Here is a 25,201-nt window from a genome sequence, read left to right as displayed (position 1 = left end):
TCCATTCGATTATTAGAAGACATTGGCCACTTCTGACCCGTGCCTATCCTAATATTGAACCTTTCAATACCCTGGCATTAATGTGCACCAAGAGGGCAGCCAATCTAAGGGACAAACTGGTACGAGCAGACATAGGCAGTTCACAACCAACTACCACACAAAGACTATTAGGTACCAGACGCCATGGCACATTTCCCTGCCTTAACTGTGCCTCTTGCTCTAATATCATTAAATCTGAGAATATCATACATCCCAGGACTGGCAAATTCTACCCCATAAGAGGTTACTATACCTGTAACTCCAATTTTGTTGTTTATGTGGTGAAAAGCCCATGTGGCCTTCTCTATGTGGGGGAGACGACACAACATGTGAAAGATAGGATATCCAGTCATAAGTCTACTATAAAATGTGGCAAGACCTGGCTCCCCCTCCCTGACCATTTTTTAAAACATCGCCATTCGGTGGCACAATTAAAATTCCAAGTGGTGGAACAAATAGATCGCCCTAGGCGAGGGGGTGATCGGGTTAGGATCCTTAAACAGAGAGAGGTTTACTGGATCCACACCCTAGATACATTGGAACCTAGTGGTTTAAATAGAGAAATTAATTGGCTCATGTAATACCTCTAACTACTCTCCTTTTGCCTTTTAGACACGCTGATGCCATCCGTTTCTAGGTGAGTGTCTACTCCTGACTCCCCTGGATATAGTTTATTCTTATTTTAAATTTTTATTTTTATTTTTACTTTTCCTTTTTATTTTTATTTACATTTAATTTTACTATTATCCTTTTTTCAATTTCCAATTTTACCATCCAGGTACCATCATAACATTCTTAATTATTTTCCATTCTTCCTTCATCGTATGATTCACATAACACCGGTTTTCCTTGGTTATTTTCCAGTAAAAAAATTATCTTCCTTTATTTTTATATTTTTATATTTTTTTCAGAATTTTATTTTTATTTATTTATCATTTTTTCATCATTTTTTTCATCATTTTTTCATCATTTTTTCATCATTTCATTCATCTTTAGTATCTAATTTTATATTGCCATCATCCACTCAATAACCAGGCCTTGTCTCCCTACCCTCTTTATATAGCGCACCATATGATATTCTACATATGCAGTTAGGTATTCGCTGACATCATGGCTTAACCCCCACCTGAAACTATATGCTTCCATAGCCCTTGAAGTCCCTGGTAATATCCAGGCATGCGCAAATTCCTACTGAAAATAGCGCTACATCACTACCAGTTAGTGACATCAACCTCCTCCCACAATACACAAAGGAGTACCATGGTAACCGAGCGGTATGAGCCCATGCCGACACTCGGGCATGCACACACCCTCAGTTCAATGTGCGCAACGTCACTTCCGGTTAGTGACATCAGCTTCCTCCTACACAAAGAAGCGCCATGGTAACCGAGCGGTGTGAGCCCATGCCGACGCTCGGGCATGCGCACACCCTTAGTCCAATGTGCACAACGTCATTTCCTGTTAGTGGTACAACACTATTTAAAGACCCCACATTGTACACAGCATGCCGCAACACAGGACGCAGGAGCACCGTACATCTACCCACACAGATAATAGCGCTAGCCTTCCCACCAGATCTGATTGCAGGATGCCCATTTCTAGAAACGCCTCATGTAACCTTTGCTTTGGTGACTTTAACAGGGCCCCATACCCATATCTATACTGTCACAAGCAAGACGCCGATGCGCCGCTACTACTCCCAGACAAGGTAACGATTTATCTTAGTCACTCCAGGGCACCATCAATAATACAATCATTATTTTACACATACCTATGATATTACAGGTTGAACCCAGGGACGGACCACTAACTAGACCACATTTATTCTTTAAAAGTTTACGCTATAACCAGCAAGACGCTGTCGCGCCGCTGTTATCCTTAAAGAAGGTAATGATACATTCCAGCTACTACTAGACACCACTAATAACACTACCACCATTATTATTTCTTACCATGATACTCGCAATATTTCAGGTTATATACGGATCACTCATCAGGCCGTATTTACTACTAAAGAATTGTACCTGGTAATTACCACAACTCTATATCATTCATTACATCTCTTCCAGCTCATCACAAATTGGATATTGACGTTATTGTTATTTCCTCTAGCCCCTGGATACCACAGGGATGACGTTCTTCCTATCATAAGAATTATTCACTAAGGTAATGATCTCAGCTCTATTATTGGAGGATCTCATAGATACCATGTCACTAGACACACCTCCCCAACCCTATACTGACGGTTTAACCTCGTGACATATGCATAGCAGTCCTCACCTGGGGAATATCAGCCATAGGCTAAACATACTGTACATACTGTATTATACAACTTTTTGTATTGTTTATTGTCCATTTTGTATTTATCTATTGTTATGCCGTGTTTATCTCAAGATGTATATATTGTTTTTATGTTTACAGTGCGACCTTAGAGTAAGACCCGGGAGGGTCGAAACGTCATATCATTCTGAGTCGCTTGCACATTGTGTAATAATTGCTTTCTGTTTGGTCCAATGTACTTGTTTTCCCTTTTTGTCTACTTAAATAAATTAGCATTTTCAAAAGAATCCTTTTACATTTCTGCATAAGATATTCCACTTAGGGAGTGCGGTGGATTTAATATAATACACTTATGTGAAAACTGACTTATTACCAATATAGTTTATGTGAATGAAAGTTCATTTTAATGACAATTTTGTGCCAAATGGACACGGCAAATTTTAATAGGTGTTAATACTTTTCATATTCATCTATTAAATTTAGGTTCAGGAGATGAAAGAAAAGATTATAACAGATGACACATTAAACAATTATAATGTAATAACTGTTAGATTTTGTAGACTGCACAAAAAAAAACATGTTTTATAAGATGTGGGCGGGAAAGATCAACCCACCAAACAGCATATATGGGCTTGCCTGTCTTTAAGAGCTAAATACATCAAGACTTTTATATCTTCTATCTGTTGCTGCCTTCCTGAGAAATCATAGTTTTAATTCATATGCAAAGGAGGAGTAAGGTGCTCTGGTTCGGACAGAGCACATTCGATGCCTCTGCAAGGTACGAGTATGTTACATTTGTAGGTATATGGAGAAAGAAGTAAATAGGGTTAAGCTCTAGATAATGTGATATGGGATACACTGAGTCAGTATGGGGACTGGCTTCTGTTATACAGCCTAAGGCTATGGCTACACCATCAGTATTTGGTCAGTGTTTCACATCAGTATCTGTAAGCCAAAACCAGGAGTGGGTGATAAATGCAGAAGTGGTGCATATGTTTCTATTATACTTTTCCTCTAATTGTTCCACTCCTGGTTTTGGCTTACAAATACTGATGTAAAATACTGACCACATACTGATAGTGTGACCATAGCCTAATTATATTTTGGAAGAGGAAAAATAGGAAAAACGTATTTCTTATTAATTAGAATCTGAATAGAGAGGTAATAGATCCATTGTCAGTGTTCCCTGCAGTGTGCACTAAATGCATATAGCTTTACAACACGCACATTATGTACATTGTCTGCAGCACACACAGGTATACAACACTGCTGCATGCAAAGTACAGGAACACTCAGCTCTTCTGGATTACACACATAGCTCTGTCACATGCATGCACAGAACTCTGCTACATCAACATACACTTTGCATATACAATACCACATTTGAAAGACATATGACTGCTCACACAACCTGAAAGCTCTTTCAGAAGTCAGACGTCTGTGTCCGGAACGTGTGTTGACAGGTTTTCACATTTAACGGAGACACTTACACACGTAGACACATTCAAGTGAATGGGTCTGTGCACATGTCAGTGTGTTTCCACAGACCATGTGTCTGTGGGCAAAACGCGTTGACATATCAGTTTTTTAACAGCAGCATGGCCCGCGAATTGCCCCACACACATGCACACAGATGACACATGGATGACATCCATGTGTCATCAGTGTGACACATATCGCCTGCTGTCTTGGGGTCATATTCGACACCGAACTTTCCTTTACTCCCTATATCCGATCACTCACTCGATCTTGTCACCTGCATCTTAAAAACATCTCCAGAATCCGACCTTTTCTCACCTTTGAAACTGCTAAGACTCTTACTGTCCCTCTTATTCATTCTCGTCTGGACTACTGCAACTCTCTTCTGATCGGTCTCCCTCTTTCCAAACTTTAATAATTATAATAATAATTTATATTTATATAGCGCCAACATATTCCGCAGAACTTTACAATTAAGCGGGGACATGTACAAACAATAAATTCAGTACAAGTTAAGACAATTTAAACAGTGACATTAGGAGTGAGGTCCCTGCTCGCAAGCTTACAACTTTCTCCTCTCCAATCCGTCTTGAATGCAGCAGCCAGGGTCATATTTCTGTCCAGCCGCTTCACCGATGCCTCCATCTTGTGCCAGTCATTACACTGGCTACCCATTCGCTACAGGGTCCAGTATAAACTCATCTCTCTCACCCACAAAGCTCTCCACAGTTCTGCACCGCCTTATATCTCCTCTCTCATCTCTGTATATCGCCCTACACGTGCCCTCCGTTCTACAAATGACCTAAGACTAACATCCCCCATAATCCAAACCTCACACCTCCGTCTCCAAGACTTCTCTTGTGCTGCGCCAGCTCTCTGGAATGCACTTCCCCAGACGATCAGGCTGATACCTAGCCCCGACCTATTCAAGCGCGCTCTAAAAACCCATCTCTTCAAACAAGCCTACCATATCAACTACTCAGTAAACTAACTTTGCCCTGTTCCCTCCTTCCAAATATTATTCTAAATCTGCACCCTACTATTCATCTGTTTCCACACCCTCCACGCACATGATAACTGCAATTGATACTTGACTATTGCACTTAAACACACGGGCTGATGACCGGATCATGCAGCTTTGTATGAAAATCCCTATGTATTATAATTGCCAGACCTGAAATAACAAGCACTTTTCACCTATTGTGTCCCCCCATTTCCTTGTAGATTGTAAGCTTGCGAGCAGGGACCTCACTCCTAATGTCACTGTTTAAATTGTCTTAACTTATATTGAATTTATTGTTTGTACATGTCCCCGCTTAATTATAAAGTGCTGCGGAATATGTTGGCGCTATATAAATAAAAATTATTATTATTATTATATCGGCGTCTAAGAATAAGCAGTACAGATTGAGCTGTTCCCCGGCAACGGGTGCTGAAAACCACTTTCATCATTCTCCCCTGCTCGCGCTGAGATCAGCACTACAGGGGAGAACGTTGAGAGTTGTATACAGCTGGAAACAGCCAGAGCAGACGGCGGGTGATAAGAGTATTCATCAGTTGCCGCCTGCGCTATAAAAACAATAAATAAATGAAATGGTGTGAGTTCGCCTATATTTTTGATAACCAGCCAAGCAAAACTGACAGCTGCACACTGCAACCCTCAGCTGTCAGCTTTAGCAAGGCTAGTTGTCAAGAATAGAGAGGTCCCCACTCTGTATTTTTAATCATTTAAATAAATAATTTAAAAAAACGGAGTGGTGTTCACCCCATTTTTGACAACCGGCCTTGCTAAAGAAGTCAGCTGGGGGCAGGTATTCTCTGGCTGATAAGGGGCCATTTATATAGATTTCTCACAGTGATCTGCAGTGAACTCACAGAGCTGAACCATGCTTGTTATTTTTAAATAAAAAAGGAAAACTGTGTTATTCTGTGTTTATTCTGGCTGTGTATTTACAATACAACTATAGGATTAGTAATAGATACAGTCATGGCCAAAAGTATTGACACCCCTGCAATTCTGTCAGATAATACTCAGTTTCTTCCTGAAAATGATTGGAAACACAAATTCTTTGGTATTATTATCTTCATTTAATTTGTCTTAAATGAAAAAACACAAAAGAGAATGAAGAAAAAGCAAAACATTGATCATTTCACACAAAACTCCAAAAATGGGCCAGACAAAAGTATTGGCACCCTCAGCCTAATACTTGGTTGCATAACCTTTAGCCAAAATAACTGCGACCAACCGCTTCCGGTAACCATCAATGAGATTCTTACAATGCTCTGCTGGAATTTTAGACCATTCTTCTTTGGCAAACTGTTCCAGGTCCCTGATATTTGAAGGGTGCCTTCTCCAAACTGCCATTTTTAGATCTCTCCACAGGTGTTCTATGGGATTCAGGTCTGGACTCATTGCTGGCCACCTTAGAAGTCTCCAGTGCTTTCTCTCAAACCATTTTCTAGTGTTTTTTTAAGTGTTTTTTGGTTCATTGTCCTGCTGGAAGACCCATGACCTCTGAGGGAGACCCAGCTTTCTCACACTGGGCCCTACATTATGCTGCAAAATTTGTTGGTAGTCTTCAGACTTCATAATGCCATGCACACAGTCAAGCAGTCCAGTGCCAGAGGCAGCAAAGCAACCCCAAAACATCAGGGAACTTCCGCCATGTTTGACTGTAGGGACCGTGTTCTTTTCTTTGAATGCCTCTTTTTTTCTGCCTCTTTTTTTGTTGATGCCTTTGCCCAAAAAGCTCTACTTTTGTCTCATCTGACCAGAGAACATTCTTCCAAAACGTTTTAGGCTTTTTCAGGTAAGTTTTGGCAAACTCCAGCCTGGCTTTTTTATGTCTCGGGGTAAGAAGTGGGGTCTTCCTGGGTCTCCTACCATACAGTCCCTTTTCATTCAGACGCCGACGGATAGTACGGGTTGACACTGTTCTACCCTCGGACTGCAGGGCAGCTTGAACTTGTTTGGATGTTAGTTTGGAGGTTCTTTATCCAACATCCGCACAATCTTGCCTTGAAGTCTCTTGTCAATTTTTCTTTTCCGTCCACATCTAGGGAGGTTAGCCACAGTGCCATGGGCTTTAAACTTCTTGATGACACTGCGCAGGGTAGACACAGGAACATTCAGGTCTTTGGAGATGGACTTGTAGCCTTGAGATTGCTCATGCTTCCTCACAATTTGGTTTCTCAAGTCCTCAGACAGTTCTTTGGTCTTCTTTCTTTTCTCCATGCTCAATGTGGTACACACAAGGACACAGGACAGAGGTTGAGTCAACTTTAATCCACGTCAACTGGCTGCAAGTGTGATTTAGTTATTGCCAACACCTGTTAGGTGCCACAGGTAAGTTACAGGTGCTGTTAATTACACAAATTAGAGAAGCATCACATGATTTTTCGAACGGTGCCAATACTTTTGTCCACCCCCTTTTTTATGTTTGGTGTGGAATTATATCCAATTTGGCTTTAGGACAATTCTTTTTGTGTTTTTTCATTTAAGACAAATTAAATGAAGATAATAATACCAAAGAATTTGTGTTTGCAATCATTTTCAGGAAGAAACTGAGTATTATCTGACAGAATTGCAGGGGTGTGAATACTTTTGGTCATGACTGTACATGTTTTATAGACACCTCCATTACTAATCCGTGGGCTTGATGTCACTGGACAAGTCAAAGGTGACGTCAACCCCACAAATATGAACTCCACTTGCCACCGGGCAAGTGGGAAGAGTCGAGCAAAGTGCCAGAATTGGTGAATCTAATAGATGCACCACTTCTGGGCAGCTGTGGGCTGCTATATTTAGGTGTGGGGGGAAATATCCATGGCCCCTTACCAGCCTGAGAATCCCCACCTCCAGATGTCTGCTTTAGCAAGGCTGGTTGTCAAAAATGGGGGGCCCCACGCCATTTTGTTAGAATTATTTATTTAAACAATTTGATAAACAGCATTGGGACACCTTTACTCTTGATAACCAGCCTTGCTGAAGCTGACAGCTGAGGGTTGCAGCCCGCAGCTGTCAGTTTTGCCTGACTGGTTATCAAAAATACAGGTGAACCCAAGTAGTTTTTTTTTTATTTATTTATAGTGCAGGAGCCAGCTAATAAATACTCCCATCAGCTGCCGCTTGCTCTTGCTGTTATCAGTTGAATACAACTCTCAGCATTCTCCTCTGCTAGCGCTGATCGCCAGCAGTGTTGGGTAACAGAGCGAACAGTACCGCTGCTTCCCAGCCCCCGGTACGTGTGGTACTGATGCAGCACACGGGCAGCACATGGGTCTTGATAGTTTTCCTTCCTGACCTGCAGCGATCAGACTTATCCTTAACTGACAGGAGAAAAGAGATCTACCCACTAAATACTCTCAATGATTGGGAAAGACTTTGTGTCAGCGCTCTTCTCTTGGTAGGAAGCTGCCCACAGACTGGAAGATGCACTTTTTTAGCGCTTTTTTTTCTTGCTAAAAAGTGAACCTACAGTTTTAAAAAATAAAGTCATTTATTAAATGTGTACTTCTATTTTGGTCTTTTATACATTTTCATTCTTTTATTTACCAGTCAACTTTTTTACTTCAATTTTGACCCATTTCTCAATATTATATTGGCCACCTATAATATGGATTTCAGCTAAGACAGATCAACATTTAAAGGAAAACTGTCAGCCAAAAAAAACTACTTACCTGCAGCCATCCTGATAATCTGCAGATAAATATTATTTTGACATGTTCAACTGTCTAACTGGAAGAGCGGTTACAAGGAGAAAATGAGGTTATCTTCTCCCTGCAGCCACTCATGTCCAGTTGCTGTGAATAGTACAGTGATCAATCTGTGCTCCCTACACAATGAGTGCATGTGCAGAACATGCTGCTGGTTAAGATAAAGAGAGAGTTATTACAGCACGTCACTGACAGGCTTTAGTGCATACATGACATAAAGCCACACAAGCACTGTGTGAGCCAACATCGCTGAATTGCTCTGGTCCTGCAATGAGTATGTGGTACTTTTATTTTACATGTTGTATTTAGGAAGGAGGTTGTCAAAGTAGTGGACAACCTCTTTAAGTATGCTTACATCTGTATGGACATTTGGACATTGTTTTGGGCGAAAAAAAAATCCATTAAAAACAACATGATTTTTTTTCCCCAAAACAAAAATTCTGGGAGTGATTTATTAAATTAAACATTTTATACTCCAGCATGCAGTAGCAGTGCACTGGAGAAACTGGCACATGCCTCTGTTTCTTGTCTTGAAAAAGGTGCCAGTCCTGCGCTGAAACATTGAAATCTGAAGAGTCTTCACTCCAGCAGCACAGGTCTTATACGGTAGCCATCTTTCATCCTTTCAAGAATTTTTTTTTAGCAGAGTTATGTTATCATTTATGCTATTTAATTTCAGAAATTATAGTTAATCTGTTGTGTCCCTCCAACTGGACCCCATTCAGTTTTGAAAAGTGGTGAAGATGGTGGTTTACGCTCGTGCCTCGATTTCAGGGAACTAAATAAAATTTCGGTGAAAAATACAGTACCTACCCTCTCCCACTTATTCCAGATTTTTATAACCAATTGTCTGGGGCTAAGTGGTTTTCCAAACTCGATATCAGGGGAGCATATAACCTTATCCGCATTTGGGAAAGGATGAGTGGAAAATGGCATTTCTCACCTCCGAGGGTCTGTTTGAAAATTTGGTCATGCCCTTCGGTCTCACAAACGCACCAGCGGTGTTTCAGAACTTCATGAATGATGCTTTTACAGATTTTATTGGTCGCTTTATGGTTGTATACCTGGATGATATCCTTGTTTTCTCGCCTGACAAGGAATCCCACATTGGTCATTTACGTGCTGTTCTTCATAGGTTATAGGGAAATTCTCTGTTCGCTAAACCCTAGAAATGTTTGTTGTGTCCAGGAGCTTTCCTTTTTGGGATCATCCTTTTGGCCAATGGGTTTCGGATGGATCCTGGGAAGGTACACGCCATTATTGATTGGGTGCGACCCAGAGACCTCAAGGGTCTGCAGCGTTTCCTGGGTTTCTCCAATTATTATCGAAAATTCATCAAGGGGTTTTTTCAGGTGGTCAAGCCACTCACCAATATCACTCTCAAGGGGGCTGATTTCAAAATATGGTCACCCTTGGCGGTTGAAGCATTTTCTACATTACAGAAGTGTTTTATGTCTGCTCATTTGTCACGAAGTGACTGTCCTAGCGTGATATGACCCGACAAGAAGTCGGTCACAAAACAGCAGAACACACAAGGGTACACCGGGGACACTTTAACAATGGTGGGTCCTACAATAGGGAATGGGGAAATGGACACCTCCTGCACTCTCCTAAGGATGTGCCCTAATCTTCCTGACGTCCCTATACAGGTTCTTTCAACCTGTCGCCGAGCTGGATACTTAGCCCTCACTCGCCCTGCACCTATCCCTGGGTAGGGAATTGGCAGGTGAGAGCACTGGTCCCACCGCTGCACTAGTACAACACAGGGAAAGTTACACAACAAAGGGACAAAGAAACAATAACAACACACCAATACTAAAATCCGCAATGTGTGTGCACCCTTAGGGTATGTGCACACATTGCGGATTTTGCTGTGGATCCGCAGCACTGATACCTTTTTGGTGAATATGCAACATCCTGATTGCTTTTTAATGCATTTTTTTAGAGGCTGTGGGGGTATGAATGGCTATGATTGACACGGCAATTCTGGCATTTACATTTTGTTTCTCTTTTCAGTATCTAACAGCAATTAGGGTCTTAAATATGCCTCCAGTCTGCATCGTAGCCCATCGGCTTCTAGTAATTGAGGGGATGTAATTTAAGTGCCGCTGAGTAACTGATGGCAGCATTTAAATGGATAAGCTGGGAATGGTGTGGGCTCATCTTCTGAGCCCTCTCTAAACACCCTGCACACAACTTGTGATGAAAACCACAGGTAGTTAAGGAGTTAAGCTATATGTATCACAGCAATTCAGCTATACATTCTACTATAGCAAAAACCCAGATGACTTCTGACTGAGATGTATAAGGGCCTTGCTTATGTCAATGAAATGAACATTTATTAATGAGGTCATCATTAATCATATCAGAAAAAAAAGCAAAGCACATAGTATTTGCATCTATGCTCACAGTTTCCATAGAAATGTTCATCGGGAATGTAATGAACAGTAAACATGCAGAAAGCCAATATCATTACATGTCATTAGATGATATAAAAAACAGCATAGGGACAATACAATAAGCAAATAACTGTGTAACACAATTCTGATGGGCCACAATCTAGGGGATGTTAACCCTAAAATCTCAACAGTTTAAACTATTATGAACTTATAATCTGCACATCTCTTTCTGTAATAGTTCTTTTTAACATAGTTGAAAACAAAAGTATTAACCCCAAACCCAATATGATTGTAGAAAAATATGTAATCAATTGGTTAAAAAATTATATAACATATTTTGCAGCTTATAAGACACAATGCAAATTTTGAGGAGAAAAGTAGGAAAAAATTTTTTTTTAATAAAGTGGTGGTGCTTCTTACAATCCATGCGTCTTATTGCTTACCGGGGGTGGTGGCTGTGGTGAAGCAGGGTCCCAGGGTTACTGCTAGTGGAGGCAGGAGTGGGGAGATGCTGGGGACCCCAGACTAGGAGAAAAGGTTGTTCGTATGTGTGACGCTGGGGGTGTTCGGTAGTGCGGGGGCTCCACCGACATTTTGTGAAAACCAGGAGCCCCTGTACTTCCATGGTTTACTTTGTGGTGGACTCCGGAAAAATGGCTTCCGGGGACAGCACATGCACAGGTGCCAAGATCTCCATCTGTGCATGCTCTGCCCCTGGCAGCCATTCTCCTGGAATCCACCACAATGTAAACCATGGAAGTGCAGGGGTCCCGGGCTTTCACATAATGCCGGCAGGGCCCCTACACCGCCGAACACCCGCAGTGTCGCACCTCCAAACACCCCCTCATCCCAGCCTGCGGCCTGTAGGAACGCGCCACTCTTGCCTCCTCCAGCAGCAACCCTGGGACCCTGCTCCACCGCGGCCGGTAAGGTATATTCGAATTATAAGACACATCCCCATTTTCCTCCCAAATTTGGAGGAAAAAAGTGCATCCTATAATCCGAAAAATATGGTTGTGAAGAAAGCAGAGTATATGTTAATTACCCAGACGACTATGTTTTTGCAAACCAAGAAGATCCATTTTTTATAATCTGCACAGGATCCGTCTTTTCAACACTTTGACGGATTGTGACTGATTCTAGATGACGGAAGTGTGAAAGTAGCCTTAATAAAGTTTCCTCTTTGAACAAGTGTCTGTGTGAATGCAGCCAACTACCAAAGAGCTAATTCCCTACAATGCTGAAAAATTAAAAAAGTTACAGCTCTTGGAAGCACGGAAGGAAAAACAAAAATGCAAAAATAAACATTTACCCGGCCAGGAAGTGACTGAAAGATTGAAGGGTATATTGATCTATTTCAACAGCCTTCTCACGTCGCTGCACTAAATCACGGTGGTCTTTTAAGGCCATGTGCACACGTTGACTATTTGGTCAGCATTTTACCTCAGTATTTGTAAGCCAAAACCAGACGGGGTGAAAAATACAGAAGTGGTGATGTGTTTCTATTATACTTTTCCACTCCTGGTTTTGTCTTACAAATACTGAGGTAAAAAACTCACCAAATACACAATGTGTGCACGTGGTCTAACTGTTTCTTAAACAATTACCCAATGTTGCAGGGAAAAATTTTTTTTTTCCAGCAAATGGGATGTTGCAACTGTGGTTTACGTATTTTCACCGACACAGTGTGTGAACACAAGCTAAAACCTAACAGCGTTTATAAGCACACCTGGCTGTGCAGATGTGAGACATTTACTAACATGGGGTAGAATCTAATGCAAGGTCCAGGCATGGTCTGGCTGCTTCCGGACATCACAACCACATTAAAAAGGTTGTCCGATAGTAAATAAAAAATTTAAGCATGGAATGATGAAAAATAATAAACATAGGCATACTCGCCTTCCAGCATCCCCACGGATCCAGCGTAGGTTGTTACGGAAGCGGTGCCAGAAGTCATTAGCTGCAGTGGTCAGGTGACTAGAAGAACGACTCATCGGATGTAGTGTAAGAAAAAGTCTGATCGCTAAGAACTACTTGCACATAATGCATGGGAGACCAATTAGCAAATAAATCACAGTGATTTATTTATGCTGATAAATAATGTAGTTACAACACATAGTTAGAACCTGGCATTAACTAAAGATTTAGCTAATGAAGATTACATGCGGGAATTGTATCACCTCGTTAATGATGCTAAGCACAAATGGTAAAGTAACCTCATCATGATAACCTTTTCTGAACACCTAGAGGAAATACCTACAACGATAGGTAAACTTTCTGCTGTGTTGAGTGCACATATGTCTTCAATTGAAAGCAATGTCGCTTGCCAGGTCTGAGCAGATCACAAGTCTGAACACCCAAAGGGGTGGAATTCTGTTCCCATAGCTACATGTCAAATAAATAAATGAGATACCTAGGGAAGCTTCCACATTCTTGTGGTCTGATTAAGTCATATTTACCGTATGCTTGTATAAAAGCAATTGAGTTTTAACTGCAGGCCCATAACAAAGTGTTCCATGTTTCCACACCCATATGACACTGTTAAAGACATTCAGGGCGGAAAAATACCCTCTGCTATATTAATGCCTTAGAACATTACATACGAAAATGTAATCCGTCATGCTTTCCCCCGATGAGTTCCAGTATAATTCAGCCATTCGCTGTGCATATAAGTGAATGTGCTAACATAAAGCGCAACCGTAGATAAGCCCAAGAGCTTAAACATCTGTGTATTCATTTTACATTACTAATATACTAATGGGTTACACAAACCCTAGGACAGCTTGACATCATTTTACGCTTTAAAATGTCAGATGCGATGATTTGACATTCAACATGTCAACATGTTATATAAAGGGTTAATCCAGCCAAAATGATCTTGCTATATTCTGCATCATTGGTATTCATTAGAATATACCACTTCAGTGATTCAAAAAATAAAAGCAACTAACCAGTAAAAATCAAATGCTGTCCAGGAGTCTTGGCAGCTGGATCAGGGGCAATCAGCTGGTCACCAAGGCAGTTCTCAAAATCAATTTGGTCAGTATTTTCCATCAGTATTTGTAAGCCAAAACCAGGAGTGGGTGATAAATGCAGAAGTGGTGACGTGTTTCTATTATACTTTTCCTCTGATTGTTCCACTCCTGGTTTTGGCTTACAAATACTGATGGAAAATACTGACCAAATCCTGACGCGTGGCCTAAGCTGTATAAGGGGTTTTAGTGTAGATAGTGGATAGCATAGAAAAAGAAAAAAAATATTCATTTTTAGAATCAATTTTTTCTGCATTTATCCCTTAAAAACAAATAATAAATCACTATTTGTGGTCACTAAATAAATCTACAACTATAAAAAATAAATACATTAAAAGCTACAGATTTTCGTAGTTGTAAAAACAAATAAGTGTACTGTGTTAAATGGCCAAAATGGGATGTGTTGTTATGGGTATAATAAATTTACCTATAAGTTAAATGCCAACTTTAATGCACCCTAAATTTATAGCTAAACATAACTAAGTGGTAAATTTGTAATTTAGAAACATTAATACAGAAAGGGTTATGACTCACTGAATGAGCAGAATGTAAAATGTCTAAATGTAAAATATCTATTTACTGACAGAAAGTGATGAAAATAAATCAAGCTGGGAACTATTCAGAATCTTTTCAGAATTTTGGATCACTGACCTTGCACTACCTTTCTATGATATGACTCACACTTGTTCTTAAGCAACTGCAAGTTAGTGTACTTGCTTTACCTTTTGTCTCACACATCCATTCACACTGTTGTCTAGAAATTGTTTCCCTTTCACGATTACTAGCATAAAATATTACACTATGATGAGAACCTCTTTTCTCCACCAACTATTGTGGGCTTTACGACAAATTATTTGTGGCAATCAGTTCACAAGTTTCATGTTTCTAAAGCAATTTGGAAAATAAAAAAAGGGATTGGATTGGTTGTCATATGCAACGTAGGTAACAATGGCGCTTTGTATTAGACATTAGAACAATGTTAAGGATGAGAATAATTATATAAAGGGTTGATCTAAATTTGCTATAATATAATGGATTCCACTAGGGTTGAGCAAAACGGATTGGACAAATTCAAAAATCGCCGACTTTTGGCAAAGTCGGGTTTCATGAAACCCGACCCGATCCTAGTGTGGGATCGGCCATGAGGTCGGCGATCTGAGCGCAAAAGTCGCGTTTTGTATGACGCTTTCAGCGCCATTTTTCAGCCAATGAAGGAGGACGCAGAGTGTTAGCAGCGTGATGACATAGGTCTCGGTCCCCACCATCTTAGAGAAGGGCATGACAATGATTGGCTTGCTTTTTGCGGCCTCACAGGGGCTATAAAGGGGCGTGCACGCCGACCGCCATCTTACTTCTGCCGATCTTAGCATAGGGAGAGGTTGCTGCAGCTTCATCAGAAGAAGGGATATAGTTAGGGAGGGAAGATTAACCCCCAAACTGCTTGTGCTGTAGCGATTTCCACTGTCCAACACCTTTTTTTGCAGGGACAGTGGAGGCTATATTTTTGTGCATCAGCTCTGTAGCTTATTAGGCTGCCTTATAAGGCTCCCTGATAGCTGCATTGCTGTTTGCACGCTGCTGTACAAACCAACTGCTTTTTTAACCCCTTCCCGACCTTTGACGCAGCGTATGCGTCATGAAAACCTGTGCCAATCCGACCTGTGACGCAGCATATGCGTCATGGTTGGATCGCGCTCCTGCAGGCCGGGTGAAAGGGCTAACTGTAATTTCACCCGACCTGCAGGGACAGGGGGAGTGGTACTTGAGCCCAGGGGGGGCGGCTTCACCCCCCCGTGGCTACGATCGCTCTGATTGGCTGTTGAAAGTGACGTTTCACTTTCACTTTCAATCAGAGCGATTGTAATATTTCACCAATGAAAATTGGTGAAATATTACAATCCAGCCATGGCCAATGCTGCAATAGCATCAGCCATGGCTGGAGATCACGATCTGCCCCCTCCACCGCCACCGATCTCCTCCCCTCCATCCTCCGTCCTGTCATTGCTGTCCTCCGCTCCCCTCCGTCCTCCTGTCCGCTCCCCCCGCATTCCGATCCCCCCCCCCGCTGTCTGATTTCCCCCCTCATACTTACCGACCTCCGGTGTCCCTCCCGGTGTCCGTCCGTCTGCTCTATGGGCGCCGCCATCTTCAAAAATGGCAGGCGCATGCGCAGTGCGCCCGCCGAATCTGCCGGCCAGCAGATACGTTACAGGTACATTTTGATCGCTGTGATAGGTTCTATCACAGCAATCAAAATAAAAAAAAATAATAAATAAACCCCCCCTTTATCACCCCCATGGGTAGGGACAATAATAAATAAATATATATATTTTTCCCCGCTAGGGTTAGGGCTAGGGTTAGGGCTAGGGCTAGGGTTAGGATTAGGGTTAGGGTTAGGGCTAGGGTTAGGACTAGGGTTAAGGCTAGGGTAAGGGCTAGGGTTAGGGTTAGGGCTAGGGTTAGCGTTAGGGCTAGAATTAGGGTTAGAACTAGGGTTAGGGTTAGAATTAGGCTATGTGCACATGGTGCGGATTTGGCTGCGGATCCGCAGCGGATTGGCCGCTGCGGATTCGTAGCAGTTTTCCAAAAGGTTTACAGTACCATGTAAACCTATGGAAAACCAAATTCGCTGTGCCCATGGTGCGGAAAATACCGTGCGGAAACGCTGTGCTGTATTTTCCGCAGCATGTCAATTCTTTGTGCGGATTCTGCAGCGTTTTACACCTGTTCCTCAACAGGAATCCGCAGGTGAAATCTCCACAAAAAACACTGGAAATCCGCGGTAAATCCGCAGGCAAAACGCTGTGCCTTTTACCTGCAGATTTTTCAAAAATGGTGCAAAAAAATCTCACACGAATCCGCAACGTGGGCACATAGCCTTAGGGTTAGGGTTGGAATTAGAGTTAGGGTTGGAATTAGGGCTAGGGTTGGAAATAGGGTTAAGATTAGGCTGTGGTTAGGGTTATGGTTAGGGTTAGGGGTGTGTTGGGGTTAGGGTTGGGATTAGGGTTAGGATTAGGGTTAGGGTTGGGATTAGGGTTAGGGGTGTGTTGGGGTTAGGGTTGTGGTTAGGGGTATGTTGGGGTTAGGGTTGTGATTAGGGTTATGGCTAGAGTTGGGATTAGGGTTAGGGGTGTGTTGGGGTTAGTGCTGGAGTTGGAATTGAGGGGTTTCCACTGTTTAGGCACATCAGGGGTCTCCAAACGCAACATGGCGCCACCATTGATTCCAGCCAATCTTGTATTCAGAAAGTCAAATGGTGCTCCCTCCATTCCGAGCCCTGACGTGCACCAAAACAGTGGTTTACCCCCACATATGGGGTACCAGCATACTCAGGACAAACTGGGCAATAATTATTGGGGTCCAATGTCTCCTGTTACCCTTGTGAAAATAAAAAATTGCTTGCTAAAACATAATTTTTGAGGAAAGAAAAATGATTTTTTATTTTCACGGCTCTGCGTTGTAAACTTCTGTGAAGCACTTGGGGGTTCAAAGTGCTCACCACATATCTAGATAAGTTCCTTGCGGGGTCTAGTTTCCAAAATGGAGTCACTTGTGGAGGTTTCTACTGTTTCAGCACATCAGGGGCTCTGGAAACGCAACGTGATGCCCGCAGACCATTCCATCAAAGTCTGCATTTCAAAATGCACTACTTCCCTTCCGAGCCCCGACGTGTGCCCAAACAGTGGTTTACCCCCACATATCGGGTATCAGTGTACTCAGGACAAACTGGGCAACAACTATTGGGGTCCAATTTCTCCTGTTACCCTTGTGAAAATAAAAAATTGCTTGCTAAAACATTATTTTTGAGGAAAGAAAAATGATTTTTTATTTTCATGGCTCTGCCTTGTAAACTTCTGTGAAGCACTTGGGGGTTCAAAGTGCTCACCACATATCTAGATAAGTTCTTTGGGGGGTCTAGTTTAGAAAATAAGGTCACTTGTGGGGGGTTTCTACTGTTTAGGCACATCAGGGGCTCTGCAAACGCAACGTGACGCCCGCAGACCATTCCATCAAAGTCTGCATTTCAAAAGTCACTACTTCAAAGTGGTCACCGTACATCTAGATTAGTTCCATGGGAGGTATAGTTTCCAAAATGGAGTCACATGTGGGGGAGCTCCAATGTTTAGGCACACAGGGGCTCTCCAAACGCGACATGGTGTTCGCTAACGATTGGAGCTAATTTTTAATTCAAAAAGTCAAATGGTGCTCCTTCCCTTCCGAGCCCTGCCGCGTGCCCAAACAGTGGTTTACCCCCACATGTGAGGTATCAGTATACTCAGGAGAAATTGCCCAATAAATTTTAGGATCCATTTTATCCTGTTGCCCATGTGGAAATGAACAAATTGAGGCTGAAAGAATTTTTTTGTGAAAAAAGTACTTTTTCATTTTTATGGATCAATTTGTGAAGCACCTGGGGGTTCAAAGTGCTCACTATGCATCTAGATAAGTTCCTTGGGGCATCTAGTTTCCAAAATGGGGTCACATATGGGGGAGCTCCAATGTTTAGGCACACAGGGGCTCTCCAAACGCGACATGGTGTCTGCTAACGATTGGAGCAAATTTTTCATTCAAAAGTCAAATGGCGCTCCTTCCCTTCCGAGCCTTGCCGTGTGCACAAACAGTGGTTTGTGACCAGATATGAGGTATCGGTGTACTCAGGAGAAATTGCCCAACACATTTTAGGATCCATTTTATCCTGTTGCCCATGTGGAAATGAACAAATTGAGGCTAAAAGGGGCTCTCCAAACAAGACATGGTGTCCGCTAAAGATTGGAGCCAATTTTTCATTGAAAAAGTCAAATGGCGCTCCTTCCCTTCTGAGCCCTGTCGTGCGCCCAGACAGTGGTTCCCCCCAACATATGAGGTATTGGCGTACTCAGGAAAAATTGTACAATAACTTTTGGCGTCCAGTTTCTCTTTTGCTAAAACATCATTTTTGTGACTAAAAAGTTAAATGTTCATTTTTTCCTTCCATGTTGCTTCTGCTGCTCTGAAGCACCTGAAGGGTTAATAAACTTCTTGAATGTGGTTTTGAGTACCTTTAGGGGTGCAGTTTTTAGAATGATGTCACTTTTGGGTATTTTCAGCCATACAGACCCCTCAAACTGACTTCAAATGTGAGGTGGTCCCTAAAAAAATGGTTTTGTAAATTTCGTTGTAAAAATGAGAAATCGCTGGTCAAATTTTAACCCTTATAACTTCCTAGCAAAAAAAAATTTTGTTTCCAAAATTGTACTGATGTAAAGTAGACATGTGGGTTATGTTATTTATTAACTATTTTATGTCACATAGCTCTCTAGTTTAACAGAATAAAAATTCAAAATTTTGAAAATTGTGAAATTTTCAAAATTTTAGCCAAATTTCAATTTTTTTCACAAATAAACGCAAAAATTATCAACCTAAATTTACCACTGACATGAAGCCCAATATGTCACAAAAAAGCAGTCTCAGAATCGTTAGGATCCGTTGAAGCGTTCCCGAGTTATTACCTCATAAAGGGACACTGGTCAGAATTGCAAAAAACGGCCAGGTCATTAAGGTCAAAATAGGCTGGGTCATGAAGGGGTTAAAAACAAAAATCCTGTTGCTCCTTTCTGCACAGTTATCTTGTTTATTTGTCCACACTTTTGTGTGCAGCAGTCCTTTTTATTGCTGGCATACTTGTCCTGAGATCATTGTAGGGAGATTGAAATTGTACTACAGTCCTTGTATTTTTTCATATATCTTCCAGCCACTTTCTGCCACTTACATTGTGTTGTTTTATACAATGGGCATGAGTTTTGGTTCAGTCTCCCCCCAAAAAAGTGAGATTCAAATTCTCACAAAGTGGATATACTTCAGTCCTGTTAGTTTGTCGTATGTCAGCCAGCCACTTTCTGCCACTTAGATTGCGTTGTTATATACACTGGGCCTGAGTTTTGGTTCAGTCTCCCAAAAAAAATAAGTGAGATTCAAATTCTCACAAAGTGAATATACTTCAGTCCTGTTAGTTTGTCGTATATCAGCCAGGCACTTTCTGCCACTTACATTGTGTTGTTTTATACTCTGGGCCTGAGTTTTGGTTCAGTCTCCCAAAAACAAAGTGAGATTCAAATTCTCACAAAGTGGATATACTTCAGTCCTGTTAGTTTGTCGTATATCAGCCAGCCACTTTCTGCCACTTACAGTGTGCTGTTTTATACACTGGGCCTGAGTTTTGGTTCAGTCTCCAAAAAAAAGGGAGATTTAAATTCTCAACAAGTTTATATACACCTTCTACCTTGTTTTACAGTACCCTATAACGGTTGTTATTTTGGTTAGATTTTCCAAAAAATGTCTTGCTTTTGGCCTCCTCTTACTGACTTCTCCAATTTCTCCATTTGCTGCTGCTGAATGTCCACCATAGGCCATTTTTATACCTCCCTAAATGGGCTGACTCCCCCCACAGGGCCGTGGTCACCACCTGGCGCAAGCACCCGTGCAAGTGCTGTTTGCCTGGACAGGTGGGTGGGCCCTCTCTTGCTTGGGCGATGGCACTGGCACAGGGTCCCTCATAGTACAATGAAGTGTCTCTGACGGTGGTGGTGCACAACCAACGTTAGACACACCGTCGTAATATGAGGGGCCCTATGCCAGTACCATCGCCCACGAGAGTGTTCCCCCCAGCTTGAACAGTGCTCTACCACTTGCAATACTTACCTCTCCCTGCTCCACCACTGTGTAGTCTGTGCTGTTAAATCCTTCAATGGCACTGCCAATACAAATTTGTTGAAATGATAGATGATAGTTAAAAAATATACAGGGGCCCTGGCCTTCATTTAGACCAGTTAATACTTTGCGCCTACTACCACTGTCTTCTACTCACCTGTTTATTTATGAACAATTTTTTGGCAGACATTTAGCCCACTTTATTATTTGGGCCTACTAACTGCCACTCATTACAGTTTTCCTCCACTGAACAAAGCTATGCCGCCTGTTTAGTCCTGTTACCACATTTGAACTGCATTTAGCCTACTTTATTATTTGGGCCTACTAACTGTGTCTGCCACTCATTATAGTTTTCCGCCACTGAACAAAGCAATGCCACCTGTTTAGTCATGTTACCACATTTGAACTGCATTTAGCCTACTTTATTATTTGGGCCTACTAACTGTGTCTGCCACTCATTACAGTTTTCCTCAACTGATCAAAGCAATGCCGCCTTTTTAGTCCTGTTACCAATTTTGAACTGCATTTAGCCTACTTTATTATTTGGGCCTATATCTGTGTTTCCTCCTCATCCTGCCCATTGTCCAGCCACTGCTAGATGAGTCTGCTGGTACATTGACCCAGACCACTACATTCCCCTTGCACTCTACACAGCCAGAATCTGACCCTGCTGAAAGTCAGGTTCCCCTTCTCGCATACTATACCACCTTACATGGGGAAAAAGAGGAAGGTGCAGATGAAAGTGCAGGTTCCTTCATCAGGTGGGGGGGCATACTCGTTGGCGATGTCACTGGCACAGGGCTCCTCATGGTACGCAAAAGTGTCTCTGCCAGTGGGAGGTGCCACCCGCCATCAAACACACCGCCGTACTATGAGGGGCCCTGTGCCAGTGCCAACGAGTGGGCCCCCCTGCTTGCTCACGATCACAGCACTTGCAAAGTTGAAATACTTACCTCTCCCTGCTCCACCGCCGTGACGTATTCTGCATTTCCTGGGCCCACGAAAATCTTGAGCCAGCCTACCCCCCCACAACTTTTGCCAAATGACCCCCAGTTTTCAATGCCTAACTATTATTATAAAGTAAATTAAGATTGACAAGCTTAAGTAATAAGAATTTATGTTTTTGCCATTAAAATGGGCACTGTAGGTGTTTTCCTGTCCTCCACTCACTGCTGACTTTGATTCCCCATTGACTTGCATTGGGTTTCGTGTTTCAGTCGGCCCCCGACTTTTCGCAATAATCAGCCGATTTCAACCGACCCGACTTTTGACAAAGTCAGGTTTCGCGAAACCCGACTCGATCCAAAAAAAGCAAAAGTCGCTCAACTCTAGATTCCACATGTTGATTACGTTAGCTGTATAACTATTACTTTGCAACAAACTTTGCGACAAGTCTACAACCTGCAGTAGTAACCACTGATCCACCACATCACTGCACGACCAGCTCTACCCTCACCTATTGTATCCTCACCCATCCCTTGTAGATTGTGAGCCCTTGCGGGCAGGGTCCTCTCTCCTCCTGTACCAGTCGTGGAATAAATGGCGCTATTATAATAAATACTAATAATAACAAAAAGACCAATTTCTTGCAAACAGAAAAAGTTATACCTTGTTTACATTGACTGTTCCTTGGACCATTCGTTTCCTGATAATTGGGCAGTAAAAACAGGCTGTCAATCATCCAGGAACCTGAAAATGCTCATTTGTCAGGTGAAATTATCTTTTGACTTGATTAAAGGGAACCCATCAGCAGCACTTCACCCTTCATACTATTTATATGTGCATGTAGTTATTTCAAAAACAAGTCCAACAATAGCTTTACATGGCCACTCCTTTACTAAGAAATCAACGTTTTAATTGACATGCAAATGAGGCCTCTGTCACACTAGCTCTATTCCCTCACGCCCAGCACAGCCTCTTCCTGCTTGACTGAGCACTTCTACAATGTGTGGCTTCAGTCAAAAGAGCAGTCAGTAAAGCACAAGGAAGCGAGGCAGAGAAGAGAATAGAATAGAGCCGGAGTGACTGAGGCATCAGATCTACCATAATCTTTTAGAACTATTTGCATATCGATTCAAACCCTGATTTCTCAGTAATGGATGAATGGACTAGCCATGTAAAGTTATTTCTGACTTGTCTTTGAAATAATTACTTTCATATATAAATAGTTTGGGGATGAAATCCTGCTGACAGATTCCCTCTAAAAATAATCATTCTTGGAAGGAACAATGGCAACCAATATGCACAGAACAATCTATCACTAATCGCTCTGTGCATATCTGAAGTGTGGTCATCCTGTTCAAACTGGCTATTAATTGTCAATAAGCAAATAGGTGTTTAAACACTGACGATCGGCTGGTGTAAACCCCTCTTGAGTGAACTTGAAGGAAAAATCTGGTCAAGGCAAGCTGTTACCAGAATATAATTTTTTTTACTCTAAAATTAGGCAGCCAAGGCAGTCTGAAACAACTAAAGAAATGTGTTTTTTGCTTATATCCCCCCAAAAATATGTGGGCACAAAGTTTTACATAAGATTGGATACTGTCCAAAGAAACACAGGAAAGAAATGCTAGACAATAACATAAAAAAGAGAACAGACGTGTGACACAGCATTTTTGATACATACACAAACCATTATGCATAAAGAATCATGTACAGATGGTGGTTTTGATGATGCAGTCACGTACCGACGGTGGTTCTGGTGATGCAGTTGTGTACCTATGCTGGTTCTGGTGATGTAGTCATGAACTGATGCTGGTTCTGGTGATGTAGTCATGTACCGACAGTGGTTCTGGTGATGTGGTCATGTAGATGCAGCAATGTTTAATTTATTAGACTTGATAGTAGAATCACTATAAGTTTAGTGTGCCAGACTAAAAATATAGCCATCTAAATGAAGCCATAAATGTCAGCTGAACAAGTATTTGACTAAAGCCCCCATACACTAGAGATCTGTCCCATAATTCAGCTAGCAGCTATCTCACCCGACTCTCCCATAAACAGGAGTGCTCACTTTGTTGAGAGCTCTTATCTCCTATATAAGAGAACTGTTGCTAGACATCTCTGGCATTCTGCTTATCTTTTAGAAAAGGAATCGCAGTCCAAAATCTGACATACTGTATCCTTATCTCCCTGACAATCATCAGACTGTCGGCAGAACCTGCCGTCTATCTCCAGGTTTGGCCAACTTTAGTCTAATATGTGTGAGTGCCTTAACTGCTATCTAAAGGGTTTGTGAACTCTTAGGGTATGTGCATCTTTTAGACATCTGCAAATTCTGTGAGTTTTTCAAGTGGAAGACCCTTTAGGACACATTAAAATAGTTTTTTTTGTCCTAAAGTGGCTGTATTTTTACTTCTTTTACAACATCTTTTGACCAACGTTTTATTTTTATTGAAATTGTGGTATGTATTAGTGAGTGGCTTCCTAGTGGTAGCCCCACCAAAAATGGCTGTTACCTATTTTAACTGACTGGTATCTTTTAAAACCTGAAGTGGTTAAAAGGAGCTTAAAAAATGTAACATATGGGCGGAAAGTGCATATGTTCATTCTTTTTAGCGTTTAATTAGTGCTTTTTCAGGTGGGTTACATAGCACATCTGCCTTAAAAAAATGTTGATTGCATATACTCCTAGTTTAACTTGTCAGTAGGGGGGTCACCAATTAAAGTGCCTAGGGTAACATGAATGCCAAATACAGCCCCGGCTATGTGCACACAAAGTCTATTTGCTGAGTTTTTGGAGAATTTCTATCAGTTCCACAACATGCTTTAAAGCATATACGGTATTTGCATTCTTCCAGTAGAAACAACAACCAAATGTATGTAAATGTGAAATTTACATCTAGGGGCTACCCAGTTTCTCAAGGGAACAAATCTAGTTTACAAAGGAAAGGTTTATCAAACTAATTAACTTTTGAACTAGTGTTTCTATGTTGAACATATATTTTTTAATACTTTAACCCCTTCAAACCGCAGCCCTTTTTCATTTTTGCTTTTTTGTTTTTCGCTCCCCTTCTTCCCAGAGCCATAACTTTTTTATTTTTCCATCAATATGGCTATTCGAGGGCTTGTTTTTTGTGAGACGAGTTGTACTTTTGAATAACACCATTAGTTTTACTCGAAAACGGGAAAAAATTCCAAGTTCGGTTGAAATTGCAAAAAAGTGCAATTCCACAACAATTTGGTTTTTTTTTTAGCACGTTCACCAAATGCTAAAACTGACCTGCCATTATGATTCTTCAGGTCATTACGAGTCTGTAGATACCAAACATGTATAGGTTGTTTTTTTAATTAAGTGGTTAAAAAATCCAAAGTTTGTTAAAAAAAAAGTGTAATTTTCCGAGATCCGTAACATCTCCATTTTTCGTGATCTGGGGCCGGGTGAGGGCTTATTTTTTGTGTGCTGAGCTGATATTTTTAATTATGCCATTTTGGTGCAGATATGATCTTTTGATCGCCCGTTATTGCATTTTAATTCAAATTTGTGGCAACCAAAAAACGTAATTCTGGCGTTTTGACTTTTTTTCCGCTACGCCATTTACCGATCAGATTAATTTTTCTTATAGC

General features: G+C 41.6%; 1 protein-coding gene and 1 long non-coding RNA gene across 5 annotated transcripts in view; one reads left to right on the top strand and one right to left on the bottom strand.

Annotated features, from left to right (window-relative positions):
- The window catches only part of LOC143807546 (uncharacterized), a 33,037-nt gene extending 30,684 nt beyond the window's left edge, over positions 1-2,353 (top strand). The window contains exons 2-5 of the long non-coding RNA XR_013221760.1: positions 652-676; positions 1,681-1,747; positions 1,825-1,926; positions 2,014-2,353. This is a non-coding gene — a long non-coding RNA (uncharacterized LOC143807546). The remainder of the gene's footprint in view (positions 1-651; positions 677-1,680; positions 1,748-1,824; positions 1,927-2,013) is intronic.
- The window catches only part of AIG1 (androgen induced 1), a 494,204-nt gene that overhangs the window by 158,477 nt on the left and 310,526 nt on the right, over positions 1-25,201 (bottom strand). The window lies entirely within an intron of this gene.

Source organism: Ranitomeya variabilis, chromosome 2 (genome assembly GCF_051348905.1).
Source record: "Ranitomeya variabilis isolate aRanVar5 chromosome 2, aRanVar5.hap1, whole genome shotgun sequence".
Classification (NCBI taxonomy): domain Eukaryota; kingdom Metazoa; phylum Chordata; class Amphibia; order Anura; family Dendrobatidae; genus Ranitomeya; species Ranitomeya variabilis.
The sequence above is the reverse complement of the archived record's forward strand: the minus strand, read 5'-3'. Positions and strand labels throughout refer to the sequence as shown.